We start from the raw sequence: 17330 nt of genomic DNA on the forward strand, positions 1-17330 counted from the left end.
CCAGATCATTTTAATCCTATCCTCCAAAGCACTTGCAACCCCTCCCAGCTTGGTATCGTCCACAGGCTTTATAAGTGTACTCTCTATGCCATTATCTAAATCAGTGGTGGGCAACCTGCGGCGCATCAGGGTAATCCACTGGTGGGCCACGAGACAGTTTGTTTACATTGACTGTCCACAGGCACGGCCCCCTGCAGCTCTCAGTGGACACAGTTCGCCGTTCCCAGCCAATGGGAGCTGTGGGTGGCCATGCCTGCGGATGGTCAATGTAAACAAACTGTCTCGCGGCCCGCCAGCAGATTACTCTGACGGGCCACGTGCAGCCCGTGGGCTGCAGGTTGCCCACCACTGATCTAAATCATTGAAGAAGATATTGAACAGAACTGGACCCAGAACTGATCTCTGTGGGACCCCACTTGATATATCCTTCCAGCATGACTGTGAATCACTGATAACTACTCTCTGGGAATAGTTTTCTAACCAGTTATGCACCCACCTTATAGTAGCTCCATCTAAGTTGTATTTCCCTAATTTGTTTATGAGAAGCTCATGTGAGATCATATAAAAAGCCTTATTAAATTCAAGATAAACCACATCTACCACTTTCCCCATGTCCACAAGAATTGTTACCCTGTCAAAGAAAGCTCTTAGGTTGGTTTGACATGATTTGTTCTTGACAAATCCATGCTGACTCTTACGTATCACCTTATTATATTCTAGGTGTTTACAAATTGATTGCTTGATTATTTGCTCCATTATCTTTCCAGGTACTGAAGTTAAGCTGACTGGTCTAATTCCCCGGGTTGTCCTTATTTCCCTTTTTATAGATTGGTGCTATATTTGCCCTTTTCCAGTCCTCTGGAATCTCTCCCATCTTCCATGACTTTTTGAAGATAATCAGTAATGGCTCAGATATCTCCTCAGTCATCTCCTTCAGTATTCAAGGATGTGGAATACAAGGAATATTGTCCTCTCTTGCAGTGAAGGAGTTAAAAAGGATGGTTCTGGGGAAAGGCCAAAAGCTAACACTGGTAGAGGAAAGAGAGAGATGGGTAAGGATACTATTCACACCTTGTGTGAAAATCATAGACACTTCCTATCATCTATCATGAAAACTTCTTAGATTAGGTGATACTTAGGAAAGTCAAGGTTCTCCCATTCTCCTTCTCTAACAGCTGCTGGAGTGCATTAGTGCTGCACTGGTTTTTGTAAAATCACTGCTGTGTATCACTTCCTTTCCCCATTGCATCTGCGCCACATACTGGAGCAGATGGGTTTGATGAATGTAGTATCTACATTATGCTTCCATGGAAGGGGGCATTTTGGAGCCCATGGAAAAACCTGAAAACTGCTTGTTGGACGTGGGAGGAAGAGCAGGGGAGATTGCTGTTGACTACGTAGAAACTTACTGCAGCTGATATGCACAATCATGTATTCTTAAAAAATGGCAGTTGGCGTCAGGAAGTGCAAAACATTCCGCATGTATCTGACCCAAAAAGTATGCACCTGGTATTGGGTATTAAATTGTGGTTTGAAAGAATTTTTACAACATCTAAACTGTCATTGTCGGCCAGTGGTCCCCAGCTGTGGGGTGTGCCCCACTACGAAGGTGCGGAGGAATGTTTGGGGCATGTGCAGTGGGGCCAGACCAGCCCCTACAGGAGGGGGGAGGGAGCACCACCCAGCCCCACTCCAGCTGCAGCTCTGCTCTGCTCCACCCCTGCCCCAGCCGCAGCTCCGCTCACAGATCTACCCCAACCCCAGCTCTGCCCCTAGCTCCATTCCACTCTGCTCCCTGTTCCACCCCAAGCCCAGCTTTGTCCTCATTCCCTCTCTGCCCCCAGACCAACTCCGCCTCTAGTCCCAGCTCCTCTCCCATCCCCAGTTCTGCCTCCAGCCCAAGCTCCTCTGCTGAGCCAACTGTGCTGTAATGGTGGGGGGAGGGGAGGAGGCGGGGGGACAGATTCCATTACTGGTAGGGGGTGGGCATGACAGGAAAAGTTTGGGCACCACTGCTGTAGGCTCTTTGCCTGGAACCATGTATTGATGGCCACTCTCCCTGTTTGCATTTCCAAATAAAGAGGGGGGTGGGGGCATGAGTCTGCCTACACACTCATATGTGTTCACGTAGTACAGCGTGAACAAATGCTTCAAGTAGCAGTTGGCCTCAAGAGTTAAATAATTTAAAAAGGAACCCACCTGTATAAAAGTCTTTCAGCGCGCAGAAGAGGTCTGATGGATGCCTTACCTAGGAGCTGTATTGTAAAACAAGGCAATAACTGACCCCTTCATCCTTTGATACCTTTTAAAATATTGTAACACAGCCACCGTTTCAGGTTCCTTAGTAATCCTGTCTAGTGTGGACTGGATTCTTAAATGAACTCCTAGTTCCTAACCCTGACCGTCTCATCATTACTGTAGCATTTCAGACAAGGAGCACTGAAGACTGAGTGATCCTACTCTTATTTTTCTGTCTACTAGGTAAGCGGATGGAAAATGGTTACAGTCAGTGCTGTCTCTTCTTCAGTCAAGGCTACTGTGCATATTGCTTCTGCCAGCGCCATTTCTCAGGATTCTAAATACATCCCTAAATGTAGGCTCTCCAGCTGGCAGACCTACAAAATGGTCTGGCCAATGGTCATCTTAAAGTAAAACATTTCTAAAAGCTGGAACAAATGCGTAATACATTCCCATTGTATGATGCAGCCATTTCACTTAATAATCCTCAGGAAGGGGGCCAAACCCGAACAATTGCTGTAGATCCTCATGCATTCTGTAGCTTTCATGCGGAGGCTCTGAATGCAGCTAAACGTATCATGATTAGAAAAATACTTAATGCTTCGGGTTCTCTCAATAAAAAGGCTATGAAAGGCTGTAGTTACGGGGTAATTTCATAGTTTGAAGCACAACAGACAAAAATGGGTATTGATCTCAAATAGTTCTGTTCCATTTGCTCAGTATTAGTTATTCCCCTCTCTGCCATTAAAATGTTTTTTCCTATTTGTTCAATGGAAACTATTTAAAACATTTATTTGAGGTTAAATGAGCCATGATTGTATTCTATGAGCCAGCTATTACTATTACAGGTTATTGTTTTGTATTTTTTTTAAACTGGAGTACAATTGTTAATGAGGATAGAGGCCCTCTAGTGTATGGGAGCTCACATTAGAGGCTAATGAACATATTGGTATATTGTATTAGGGACCGTGTGAGAGCGGCACTACAAGCTGAGAGAACATTGATCAGACTGTGAAAGCAGCTGAGTAAAGCATGGCGTGAAGTAGAAAGGGCATCTAGGGATATAACTAAACGGGATTTATAATGAAAATCTGAAGCTGAAAATATTGAATGTTGCTTAGAGAACTAGTTTTCACTTTATTTTAAAACACTAATTGAACTCTTCTGAGCAAATAGGGCTATAAAATTCCACCAGTCTTAGCAACCCAACCCCAAAATTATAAAGTAAGAGTTAGAACTTCACCTCTGGCTGCAATCTCATATACTGAGCAGGGCAGAGCCAGTTTTTGGATGGAGGCCTCCAACTGCAAAACCCCATTGCTTCAGGATGTGTTTTTGGTGACATATTTGGTGCCACCATTCCCTGAGTCTGTACAAAATGAATGCTACAGCACTGTGCTAGCGGGCACTGTGTAGCTGCATATACGGCCATTTGGATAAAGTGTACAACTCATGGGCTAAAATACTTTTGGTCACTAAGAGTGGGATCTCCAAAGGAACTTATATACTAAATCCACATTTGTGTTAGGTAGGGGGGTTCCCAGGTCCCAGCCACACATCATTGCAAAAACGCCAGCCCTCCCTCCTAGGGGGCTAGAGTTAACTCCAGGAACAAGCACCACACACTACCAGAGAACCACACTCCTATCTAACCCAAGCAAAGCCAGGAGTAGCCCCAGGTCAGGATCTCTGGCAGGAGTTACATACACAGTCTCCCCTGTCCCTGATACAGCATACAGCATGTAGTTCCCACCCTTTCCTCTCCCATGCCTGGCTAGACACACAGACTCTTTGCCCAATGCCAACACAAACCTCTGCTTGGGTCAGTCCAACCTGTCCATGTGCTCTGATGCTGGCATGTGTTGTGTGCTCAAACTGGTGGGTGTTGCTATGTGGTCTCATCTGTCCTGTCGGCTTCAGGCTGTATATCCGTAAGAGACCCCTTTTGCAAACACTAGTGCAGTGGCTGGCTCTCCTCCAAGCAGCTTGTAGTTCAGTCTCTTCACCCCTGCACTCTTTGTGTCTCTCTGCCCCAGCTCAGCCCTGCTTCTTCTTCTCCAGTCCTCTTTCTTTGTTCTCTCTCCAAATCTTCCTGCGGTTTTTCCCATCCTTCACCCACATTGTCTCATTGGCTCAAACCCTCCCAGGTAGTCTGTAGTTAATTGTGTGTCCTTGTTTTGGAATAGCACTCCCCACTCCCAGGCTAATCAGGTTTGCAAGGAGGAGAGGGGAAGTGGCCTTATCCAGTCCCACACCTAGGCACCAGTTTTAGCCTCCACTGCAACTCACAAAACTCCCGCTGAACCCTGAAGGCATCTAAACTTATTTGGCGCTAACATTTTCAGAGTAAAATTCCCTAGCTGCCTAAGTTACTGCCTCTGAGCATGTGCACTGCTGCCTCCCTCTAAGAGTCTGCACAGTTATCTCCCACCACAGGCCCAGAGCAATCCACATGCTAGTGGAAGATAGGTGGACAAATCAGTTGAGTGTATGGCAGCCCTTTAGCACACTGACTGGATCAGGTCCCATTCTAAATCTGGCTACTGCCAAAGGAGGAGAAGATGGTGATGGTCACCTTGTAACATTTATCCCAGTGGTTAGCGCGCTCGCCTGTCATGTGGGTCACTCAGGTGCAGTTCCCCCCTCTCTTTCAGAGGGCGCCAAAAGGATTTGAACAGGTGTCGCCTGCTTCTCAGGACAATGTTTTCACCACTGAGCTATGGGATATTCTGATGCAGGGTATCCTCAATCTCTCCTGTTGAAGCTGTTTCATTGTTTATCCACAGTGGATGAGTAATTGGAGGAAGGGGACTGGACCCAGAGGGGATTTCCTAACCACTGGATTTCAGAATCATTCTCGCTCTCGCTCTCTCTGGCCCAATGACTATTTAAGTATTTATCCACAGTGGAATAGTCATTCGGCCAGAGACAGACAGAAAAAGAGAGAATGACCCTGGAATCAGAGGCAGACAGGAAGCATGGAAGCCGAAGAAGCAGCAATACCCTGCACTGATACAAAGGGGTGCTCCAACGGTGAGTGTGCCCCCCACCCCATCCATTAACCTTCTTTCTGTTAAGCCAGATTGAGCTCCTTGAGACTGTTTATCACTAGAAGGCATGTTTTCTCATGGGTCTCTTCTGCACTCCCTCCAATTTATCAGCATTCCTCTTCAGTTGTGGATGCCAGTATTCCAGTAGCATTTGCATCTGTGCCAAATACAGATATAATGTAACCTCTCTACTCCTCTTTGAGATGCCTCTGTTTATTTCCTGTTCTAAACCCTTACCGTGTGCTGTTAAAGAGCTGTCCTGAACCATTTCAGCAGTGGGCGAAATAAACCCTGCTCATCTCTTATTGACCTGAGCGTAGGGCCTGATTTACACTACAGAGTTAGGACGATGAAAGGCAGCTTACGTTGACCTAGCTCTATCAGTGTCTACACTACAATGGCAATCCCGCTGGTGTAAGTTGCCCACTACATCGACTTAACTCCACCTCCATGAGAGGCAACACAGTATCCATGTAGACATTGCATTACTTACATTTCCTGTTGGCTATCAGCCCCTCATGGGGCTGACAGCCGGACTCCACACCCCACTCCGCCGGGGGGCTGACAGCCTGAGCTGTCTGCCAGGCAGGCACAGGGCTCAATTGCAAAGCAGAGAGCCTACCAGCAGTGAAACTGACATTCTTATCAGTTTCACAGCTGCTATTATTTCACATTTCGCCTCTGGCTCTGACCGTTAGCCCCTGGGCAAGGGGTGTGTGTGTGTTCTCCACAATGCGCCCCTCTTCCTTTTTAAGGGGTACAAGGAATAAAGTTCCCTCTCCCCACACTGCTCCCAACAGGAGAAATCCTGTAAGGGAACTCAGTAGCTTGTCATCAACAGTGTAAAGTGTCACTTGTGGAGCTGCCCAAAATGCTTCAATTTTTAATCTGTGGTGAAACTGATGCCTCTTGTGTTTACCCCCGCACTTGGAAACTGGAAGATAAAAAGCACATTCCACTGCAAACAGACCTTGATGTGTATTTAAAAATGAAGCTTTGAAATTTCTAAGCCTGCTGCTGACAACCGTTGTGCTACAAGTGAAATTAGTGACACTGGGAGCCCTGTTATGTGACTGTTTTGAAACACAATGTAATGACAACGAGGAGTCCTTGTGGCACCTTAGAGACTAACAAATTTATCTGGGCATAAGCTTTCATGAGCTAAAACCCACTTCATCTATTTTCCTTCCCTTGATATTCACCGCTTCTTGTCAACTGGTGAGAATAGGCCACTTCCACCTTAATTGAATTGGCCTTGTTAGCACTGACCCCCCCACTTGGTAAGGCAACTCCCATCTTTTCATGTGCTGTAATATATATACTGCTTACTGTATTTTTCACTCCATGCATCTGATGAAGGGGGTTTTAGCCCACAAAAGCTTATCCCAAATAAATTTGTTAGTCTCTAAGGTGCCACAAGGACTCCTTGTTGTTTTTGCTGAAACAGACTAACACGGCTACCCCTCTGAAACCTGTCACAATGTAATGAGGAAATTCTCTCAACCATAAAAAGAACTTCAGTGTTTAAAAATTAAATCCTTTTCTTGGACAATAACCAGAGCTGTTCTCGCGATTGTCAGATGAGCTAACCAAGGATGGAGGAAACTCTTTTTCAGGCTCTGACAATGGGTTCCAGTAGTGTCACTGTGACATCTTTTTGTCTCTCTTCAGCTACGAGCACTAGGCTCAGATAAAAACCTTTTAAAAAACATACTTCAGTTTATTCAGTGAGAGGTGCTTCTTAGCTGCTGGCCTAAAGCCAGGCATTGGGTCTCCCCGTGACAGACAGTAGGAGAGTTCAAACATCCCAAGGCAGTTGCAACCTCCCCTCCACCAGGGTGTTGGTCAGAAGCCAAAGCTGGCCAGGGAGGGAATGTGGCCAAAGGAAGCTGGGGTATGAGTGCTGACTCAATGAAATCTATTGCAGCTCAGCAGGGGCTGGCAGGGGCTGCTCAAAAGGGGATGGGGAGAGAAATACCACTTGCCTTCCCCAGGCTACAGCAGCCCTTCCTGGTGCAGGAGGTGAGACTTAAATCTCCGGCAACAGCAATTGTACCTCTGGTCCATATGTCTAACTGCCCACTCAGTGCCAGAAACTCTAATGAGCTCATTTTCAGAACTATTGAGCACGCAGAAATCGAGTTTATATCCATGGGAGCGGCAGGCACTCAGCACCTCTGAACATCAGGACCCAACAGCTTAAGAACAAGGATTAGACCAAGGCTGGCAGTTGAGATGGCAGCAATCTGCCCACTCACCCTCGGATAAACAAGCCAAACTCATTTGATGGCAGATGTCAAGAGTCATGTGAATTGCAGATTAAGACTCATGTATGTAGAAAGCTGGATTTACATCTTTCCAATTTCCTTCCAAAACAATGTCACATTTACAAACCATCATCTAAATGCAGCACAGGAGCGAAGGATACAAGCAGAGCTCTGCATTAACAGTGACCTACATCCTGGGGCAAACCAGAGCCACAACAATGTCAGACAGGATCTTCGTATTGGCAATTTAACTGTCAGCCACATGATTTGTAGCTGGATGGAGTGACGACTAAAAAGCCAATATTTCTGTTAAAATGAGCCTAATTTATTGCATATTATGAAGAGCAATAGAAGTTTGGCAGGATTAAAAGAGGCTTTATTAATGTTATTCACTTGAAAGTCAGGGGTTTGGACAGACCAGGCTAATTTCCCAAAACTTGGTACAATTTTTGTGATAAACAAATCCCCTCATCTCTCCTCCCTCCTCCAAACAAAACAAAACCACCAGAAAATGCACACACATGCATGTGACTGGTAAGGGATAAGAATACATCCTTTGGCTGTAGACTAATTTTAGGTGGAGCAGACACTGTCTCTTGGCTGCAGTGGGAGAGGCAGTCTATGAAGTAGACTTGACCTAATCTCCTTTGAGCTTTGAAGATCAAGACTAGGGCATTAAGCTAGATCTGCTATTTGAAGCACTTCTGCGTCCCTTCAGTGATATCTGTTAACTCAGCCTCCCTCCCCAGTTCTGCTCCATTCTCTTCTTCAAATGCCCTCTCCTCTGGCCTTGTCTTCCTAGTTCTGCTCTATATCTGTCTGGACAAAAGTCTCGATTTAGGGTTGAGCTCACTGCAGACTTAGAAGCTTGTAATCATGGCTGCTCGCTCCCTGTGTTGAGAGGAGGGAAGTCTGGCCCACTGTTCTGCTCCCACCTAGTCCTCACTGGAAGAAGTGGAAGAGACATGGGATCAGGCTGAGTCTTAGTCCCAGACTTTCTTTTCCAAATAAGGAGCTGAGGACTGGCCTCGCTCCATGTGCTGAGGGAAGACAGGAGTGGCTGTATTTCACTGGGGAAATGGCTTACTTCAGCCATGGGAGCAAGAGAAGCTGTGGTGCTGCAGATCACCAGGGAAGTGTTCAAATCTCTAGAACCACTGAACTGCTCAATTTGTGCATAACAGCAACCCACTTGATTCAACGGATGGGGGAACTTGATGGGGCCGAGGGTGAAAAAGGACAAGCCCAGCAGTGAGGGAGGGAGACACTGGCTGAAAGACACCAGGTAGCTCCTCCCCACCTTGGGAAGCTCTGGCACCCACTGGCTAACTTGGGAGAAGGGATGTTGATTCGCCAGCATGCCCAGCTCCCAGGATTTAACTTGGATCAAGGACAGAGGCCACATGGAGCCTCTTTTGGCAGGAAGGGGGGCTTAGGTAGTGTCGAAGGAATGTGCAGATGAACTCTTGTGCCCTGTAAAAGCTTTACTAAAAATCTGGGGCCAGCAGCCAAGTCCACTGTTCATACACAGTGATGGCAGCTTTCTCACAAGGTACCAATTTGCCACAGTACTGAGAAAATCCTTGCTCTACTGTGGTCTCGACCCACTTAAACTTGGTATTCGCTCTTTCAGGACATCAGTGGCTGCAGGAGGTTTTGGCCTGTAGCCAGTGCAGGTGATAAGGCTCTGGAAATCAAGGTGTTACAGGACTTACATTCGCACCAGGGAAAAGATGGCAGGGAATAGGAAGAGTAACTAACCCAGTGAGCTTGTTTGCATCACAGGCTAGCCAGAGCGTACTCGGTATTTGGATTTGCAGGCACTCTATAGTGCATTGGGCTCACAAGAGGGCAGCCAGGACAACAGGCAGAGCTAAGCTGGGCTTCAGGGCCGAAGCTGTTTGCATCCAATGGTTTGGCAGAAGAGGCAGGCAGTGGGATCAACTCATGCTGCTTCTGAACTCACTGACAAGCAATGCTGACTCACCTCATGTCCTGGCTGCTCACCTTGGAGGGAGCACTCTCAGGAGCTGTACAGGCATCAACTTCAGGGACAGAATCAACAGGCATGTTAGCATGATCAGGCAGTTATGGCTGGAGGTGAGGTTAGTATGGCCAGAAACGCTCGCAAGGTGGGTTCGGCCAGGAGCCACACACACAGCCCACATGGACAAGGCTAGGAAGAAAGTGAGTAGGGAGGTCACCAGGATATTTCTGGAGCCAGGGGGGTTCAGTGATACAGCACAGGCACATCTGTTAGTCTTGGCCTGAATTTCCCAGGGATGATGGCATGGCTAAGGAATGTGAGGGAAGGGACTGGCCAGGAGTTTGATTCCAGGCCTCATGGCTGGGTGGGGTGCGACCAAGCTAGTTGCTGGCACCCCTTTGTGACTAGTTTCCACAGTGGTTAAAAGGATAAAATGAATGGTTCCCAGAGGCAAAAGACCTGGGATTTTGGTGACAGGCCTTGGGCTCCTGGGATAGGGTCAGCCCTCATGGGCTGAGGTCCCCACCCTTTTGTCCCCCTCACGGGATGAGTGTGCTAAGACTCAGAGAGAACTGAGTGCTGGGGGATAAGCTGAGGAGAGCCCACCCAGAGTTAAAGGTTATATGGTAGGACCCCTGTACCCCTACCCTGGAGCCAATTAAATGCCTGGTATAGGAGAGCATAGGTGAAGGGGGGGGGAGTGCCCCTCCCCTGTTTTGAAATTTAATAAAAGTTGCAGCCTGTTGCTTAAATCCATCCATGTGTCTGTCCTCATTTTGCCAGTGTCCGTATCAAAAGATGTGCATGAGTTGCTGCCACTGCAGTATTAGACTGCAGTGCCGAGTGAGGCTGCAGAGTAAGCAGTTACATCATATTTATGTAGCATGACTTGAGTTCTGTACTCTTGATTGTATTATATATTAGGGTTTTTAATTGCAGATAAAAGCTGCAGCAACTATTTAAATACCCTAGTTTAACCAGATTTCATCTGAATGCCCCTTTCCACATAATACATTAATTACAGCATGTCAGTCTATGGCTGACAGTTTAAAGTCATAAAACGACTATATTAGTGTAACCCTTCTGCCCGTCTGAGTTGGCAGCAACAAAGGCTGGGTTCAGTATCTAGGGGTTCCGTTTTAATAACACAATGCAAAACCGGCTCGAGCCCACACCCAGTGACCAGGGACAATTACATACCACCCGCCTGGACACCTCTAAGAGGCAATACTTCCCCTCTCGCAAGCATGGAGTTTGAGTGTAGCAAAATTCTTTAAATAAAGGAGGGAAACAATGCGGCATTATGTTGGGGAAACACCACAAACAGGATTTATAACACAGACCATGAGCAAAAGACCCACCCCCAAGTAAGTTTGGCCGTGTCCTTTTCCCCTCAGGGTCTTAAGTCCAGCAACCCAAAAAAACCCCAAGTCCCAAAAGTCCAACACCCCAAAAGTCTCTTGAGTCCAGCAACCCAAAAGTCCAACAACCCAAAGTCTCTGTTCCTAGTCGGTGCAGCCCCAGAGTTCAAAAGTTTATTTGCAGAGTTTTACCTCCCAGCCTAGGTGGAAATGCCCCCACCCCCGGGGTGTTAAGGGGCACCTTACATGGTCCAAGGCCGACTGCCCTGCCTCTCCATGGGGTTCTGCTGCAGCCTTCACTGTGAGCTGCTCCACCAGCTGCTCTGCTCCACCAGCCATCCTGTGAGCCGCTCCAGCTGTCCTGCCAACTGTGCCACTTGCTCCACCAGCTGTCCCGCCAACTGCGCCGCTCTGCCAGCTGCTCAGCTATATATCTTCAGCCCCCCCCCACTACTTAACACAGCACTCAGTGAATGCAGCTTGTAGTAGGGGGAGCCCCAGTGCTAGTGCACCATTGGCCCAAGGTGAATTTAGCTTAGCAGCTTGTAACTAGACTCCTAATAGAATCAAGATTAGCTCTGATATTCCACGGTGGGCAGGGGGAGGGAGAAGAAGGGGAAGAGAGAAAGAGAGAGAGAGAGAAGGAGGTACAATTGGTGTTTCAGGCCCTCAAAAGGGGCCCATGCCATCATGTACAAATATCTGTCCCCAACCTCTCTCTCAATTTACTGGGTTTTGGAACCCATGTCCCTTTTCTAGTGAATGCTACTTAGTTGATGGCGAGTCCCTCCATCATAAAATGCCAAGTACAGTTCTACTGCCCTTGATTCACATAATCAGGATAACACTTTATTCTTCCTGCCCCAATAACAGAGAAACTGCGGATCCCACAGCAGTCAAAGTGACCATTTGGGCTGCCGTGGGTTCAGGCTAGGCGGGGTGGGTGTGCCTAGGCAAACAAGTTCTTTTCCCCACAATTCACCACCAGATGTCAGGGTAGAGCTTATCCTGACTCTGCTTACATCAGCATCGGATATTGAAATCTCAGCCAAGTATCAGACCCTTCCTTGTACCATAAAGAGCCAGATTTTGTCCCTAGTGAGCCTCCAGGAGCAGGATTTAACCCAGTTTAACTGTTTCTCCTCTTGTAATTCTATAACCAAGTCACTTCTGTTGTCGATCTCTTCAACAGCCTGAGAGAGAGAGAGCAGCAACATTCCTCTGCCCTACTACACACAGTCTTGTCAGCCACAGCTAAATGGAAATTATAGGTTGTTCTAGAAGGTGGAAATGTTCTTCTCACGCAGCCCTCCAGCCTTCACTCTCCCCAATAGAGATTCCTAAAGTATACGAGTGGAAAATGTAGTCAAATAACTAAATGGCAGAAGACACAACCACTCTTTCTAAGTGGTATGGCAGCCTTTCTGTGCATTTACTTTCACAGTCTGCAATCCTGCTCCGCCTCACTGCAGGTAAATACAACAGAACGGCTGGCTCTGCCTAATGGGATGGGAGGGCAGGAAGACTTTGGAGAAGTTGCAAAGAAGAAGCATGGAGGTGGTGTGACCAGCGCTCTGCAACTTCATGTATCCACAAGCCCAAACCTCTCCATACTGCAGAGAATGATAGTTAATGGTCTGCTGTTACACAGAGCTATTCATTTGTACATCTCCAAGTTCTTTACAAAGGTGGTAAGCATCATTATTGCCACCTGGAAAATGGGGAAAACAGACACAGGTAAAGGGTGAGCTTTGCTGGCTGCTGCACTGGTACTCTGACTTTGGGAAGGACTCCATCTCCATTATGCCCCAGAAAGATCCTCTGTGCAAGGTTCATTTGGTCAGGCATCTGGAATTTGGCAAACTGTGAGCAGTCCCTCTTGCACGGAAAAGCTCTGTGCTGCTTTCATTTACCTTGTGCATCCTTCATACTTGCATCACTTGACTAGAAATGTGATGATGCTAACTTGATTTCACATCCACATCTATATTTCCCTCCTTAAAGCCTGTTGCACATGCCTGTACATTTTGCAGACTTGGAGAGGGTAAGGTAATGAGGAGGTGGTGGTCTGTATTTTGCTGTTAAAGAGAGCGGCAAAAAGAAGAATACTGGGAAAATTGGGTGCATGTAATAAAGCTGCACATTAAAGGCAACTTTAACATCTGTGACCATTTCTTATGCATCAGATTACCACATAGGACTCTCTCTGGTATTTTAACATGGGTAAACTGATCTTAAACAATTTCTCTTGTGCATAAAGCAGCATCAGGGATGCAAGTTCTCTTTCCACCTAGCTTATCTTCATGAAATTTATGATGGACAATGGAAGGAAAATATCCTTCTTCTTTCACGGTTTGAGTTCCTACATCCCCCTCTTACAATATCCCAGGGCAAAGTGGCACACTCCTGATGGTGGGTTTTGGGTCTGCAGAGAGAGGGGGAGGTGTTGCTTGATCCTTTCCAAAAAGGTGGATTGGCAAAGGGATGAGAGTGGGGATCTAGAGAAGGTTAAGCCTTCTTAGTATACTGCCTGCATAGATTCCCCAGGGCTCCTTTGTCCCATCTCTCATGTATTAGGAGAGTATAGGAGGCAATCTTCTCCATCTGTGGGGTGGTGGTAGTATTTGCACCTATTTTGGGTATACTACATTGATTGTATATCCTCCTAACTTCTTTGAGTCACACTAAATACAGTCCTGTTCGCTGCCCACTTCCGGAGACTACCTCTTTGTGGAAGACTCAGTCGTCATATCCCTTTACCTTGTGTCGTCATTCCACCTGTGCAAGCGTGCATAAAACACTTCCATTCTGATTGGGTAGCATTGGCAATAGCAAATCAGGCCTAAAGTGTGCATTGTGAACACACTGCTAGTACTCTACTATTAGAGAATTTTCAAAATATAAAAGCTCAGCTGTTAGAAGATTTAGATTAATGGTCATATCCATCTAACAAGTAATAAGTACTTGACTATGAGGTGACTTTTGAACATGATGATGATTATTGCTGTACAAGAGAAAGTCAATGCACCCGTCATGCACTCATGTAGCACTAAAAATATACAGGGATGGGAGACATATGCATGTTAGACTAGAGGATATGTGGAAATTTAACTTTTATAGCTTCAGGGGAACACAATATTGTGTGTCTAAACAATAAGTCATGAAGGAGTGTACATTGAGCAGTCTATACACTCATACTTTGGTTGAGCTAAGGCAAGCAGCCCAACTCCCAGCGTGTTATCCAAGTCCCAGCCTGAGAGACCAATGCTAGAATGTTTTTGACTACTGCTATCACTGGATTCTTTAACAGTGGTGTAGCTGTGCTGCAGCAATGAAGATAGAACTATCTAGCATTATTTAAGATAAGCGTTTGTCAGCTGGAACACTGCTGCTTGAAACAGCTTAGATGTGTTTTATAACAAATCCTTGGTTGCTACCACTGCAGAGACACATGAATATGGCCCTACCAAATTCACAGCCATGAAAAACGCATCACAGACTGTGAAATCTCTGGTCTCCCCCAGTGAAATCTGGTCTTTTATGTGCTTTTACCCTATACTATGCAGATTTCAAAGGGCAAAACAACATTTCTCAATTTGGGGTCCTGACCCAAGAGGGAGTTGCGAGGAGGGGGCTGTCACAAGGTTATTTTAGTGGGGTCACAGTAATGCCACCCTTACTTCTATGTTGCCTTCAGAGCTGAGCGGCCAGAGAGTGGCGGCTGTTGGCCAGGCGCCCAGTTCTGAAGGCAGCGCACCACCAGCAGCAGCACAGAAGTAAGGGTGGCAATACCATACCATGCCATCCTTACTTCAGCACTGCTGCCTTCAGAGCTGGGCAGCCAGAGAGTGGCAGTTGCTGACTGGGGGCCCAGCTCTGAAGGCAGCAGTGCAGAAGCAAGGGTGGCAATACCATACCATGCCATCCTTCTGCTCTGCTGCTGGCGGCAGCTCTGGCTTCAGAGCTGGGCTCCCGGCCAGCAGCCACCACTCTCCAGCTGCTCAGCTCTGAAAGTAGTGCCGCTGCCAGCAGCGCAGAAGTAAGGGTGGCAGTACCCCAACCCCCCCCCCTACAATAACCTTGTGACCCCCCACAACTAATTTTTGGGTCAGGATTTTTACAATTACAACACCATGACATTTCAGATTTAAATAGCCAAAATCATGAAATTTATGATTTTTAAAATCCTCTGACTGTGACATTGACCAAAATGGATGGTGAATTTGGTAGGGCCCTACACATGAATATCAGAAGACTCTGAACAGTAGAGGTATGTCTATAGTTCAGTAAAACACTTGTGGCTGGCCTGTATCTGCAAGCTTGGGCTGTGGGGCTGTAAAAGTGCAGTGTAGATGCTTGGGCTTGGAGGCTCCTGCCCAAACATCCACACTGCAGTTTTATAGCCACGGTCCAGCTGTGGGTGTTTTACTGCAACATAGGCATACCCTAGTTGTCCCCTCAGAGATGCATTGGTGCTGTAATTTCAGGCTTTACTTCGAGAACTTGGCTACTTAACCTGTAGGTGCAGGTGCATGAGGGAGCAGCAGTAGAAGTCTGCTTTGAACACAGCTCCTAGTTAATTATAAGCAAGTAACTGACAAGATCTACCAGGCCAACCTCTCCATTCCAAGGAATTACAGCATCAGCAATTTGAAAGAGAGGGAAGATAAGGGGTGTGAGAGCTGAACTGAGTGAACCTGTGTGATGCTGGAATACCAGCTCTTGCCAAGGCCTTAGGTGTCAGCTGAGCACTGACAGATTCATAGCTGGAAACCAGACCTGCTCATCTATATGCTAGTATTGTTCAAGAGAGGAGTTAGATGTGTAAGGATGTGTTCAGTGTTTAGACTCTATAAAATGGTTGTAAGTTGCTGCATGCATTAATCTTACTTGTAATGTCTGCAGCTGATGCTAAAAGGTACTAGGTAAGTTTTGCTTTAGCACTGTAAAAAAAAAAAGCCTGCTCTGAACTTTTAGTAGTTCCCCTGCCCATCAAGAAGGGCTGTCAGGACTACATGGGCCACTGTGGAACATCAAAATACAAAGACTGGGTTAATGGCCTCCTCACACCCTTGAACTTTCCCTGTGCAAGAAAGCTCATCCACTCAGCTTGAATCCTGGAAGAAGGAAATAAAGATAGCTCACATGAAAATTTTTCATCTCCTTGCTGTGTGAACTCACAGGGCTGACGCTAGGAAATAAAAGCAATGATCCCCAAGGTCATTCTGGATTAGCCCTAGAATACATACAGTGCTGACAGATTACTAGAACTGTCACTTAATGGAACTATAGACTAAACTCATTTGTGTATATATGTTGCCTGTTTTCACCGTGTAATAATTCATTCCTTTTTCCTAGTTAATAAATCCTGAGTTTACTATAGGATTGGCTACAAGCATTGGCTTTGTGAGATCTGAGGTACAAATTGACCTGGGGTAAGCGACTGATCTCTTGGGACTGGGAGCAACTTAAGTATTTTGTGATTTTTGGTGTAAGTGACCATTTATCACTAAGTCCAGCTTGCCTGGGTGGCAAGATAGACTGGGGTGCCCAAGGGGACTCTGACTCCATGGTAAGACTCTTAGGGCTTGGCTACAATTGCAAGTTAGAGCGCATTAAAGCAGCCCCGGGCGCCCTAACTCCTGACCCGTCCACACTGGCAAGGCATGTAGAGCGCTCTGACTCCTCAGCTAGAGTGCTTCTGGTACTCCACCTCGGCGAGTGGAATAACGTTTGCTGCGCCTTGGCTACAACGCCCGGGCGTTAGTGTGAATGAGGTGTTGCATTACTGTGCCTTGATCGGCCTCTGGAAAGGTCCCATAATCCCCGTAAGTCAAGTGGCCACTCTTGTCATTGTTTTTGAATCGCTGCAGGAATGCGGATATGCCCTTTCAAAGCTCCGTTTCTGACAGCCGGCATGCTTATCTGTTCCGAGACAAAACAACTATTACTGTGGAATTCTGTGAGAGAGAGAGAGAGGCGGGAGGGAGAAGTGGGGTCTGCTGCTGTCTGAACTTACAAGACAGCATGCTGACATGCTCTCAGCCCCCCCAAAACCCACTCTCTCTCCCCCCACATACACACAACACACTCCCTGTCACACTCCACCCCACCCCATCCCCTCCATTTGAAAAGCACGTTGCAGTCACTTGCTTGCTGGGATAGCTGCCCATAATGCACCGCTCCCAATGCCGCTGCAAGTGCCGCAAATGTGGCCATGCCAGTGCGTTTGAAGCTGTCAGTGTGGACAGATTGCAGCGCTTTCCCTACTGCGCTTTCCGAAGGCTGGTTTAACTCAAAGCGCTCTACATCTGCAAGTGTAGCCCATGCCCTTATAGTCCTTCAGGAGTTCGCATTTGTTACTGAGGTGGTGAAATCCAATTATAGAGCATGCCATCAATTTGGGGTGTCTGCCCTGAGGTTAGCA

This window comes from Terrapene carolina, unplaced genomic scaffold, assembly GCF_002925995.2.
Source record: "Terrapene carolina triunguis isolate 2854851 unplaced genomic scaffold, T_m_triunguis-2.0 Scaffold66, whole genome shotgun sequence".
NCBI lineage: Eukaryota > Metazoa > Chordata > Testudines > Emydidae > Terrapene > Terrapene triunguis.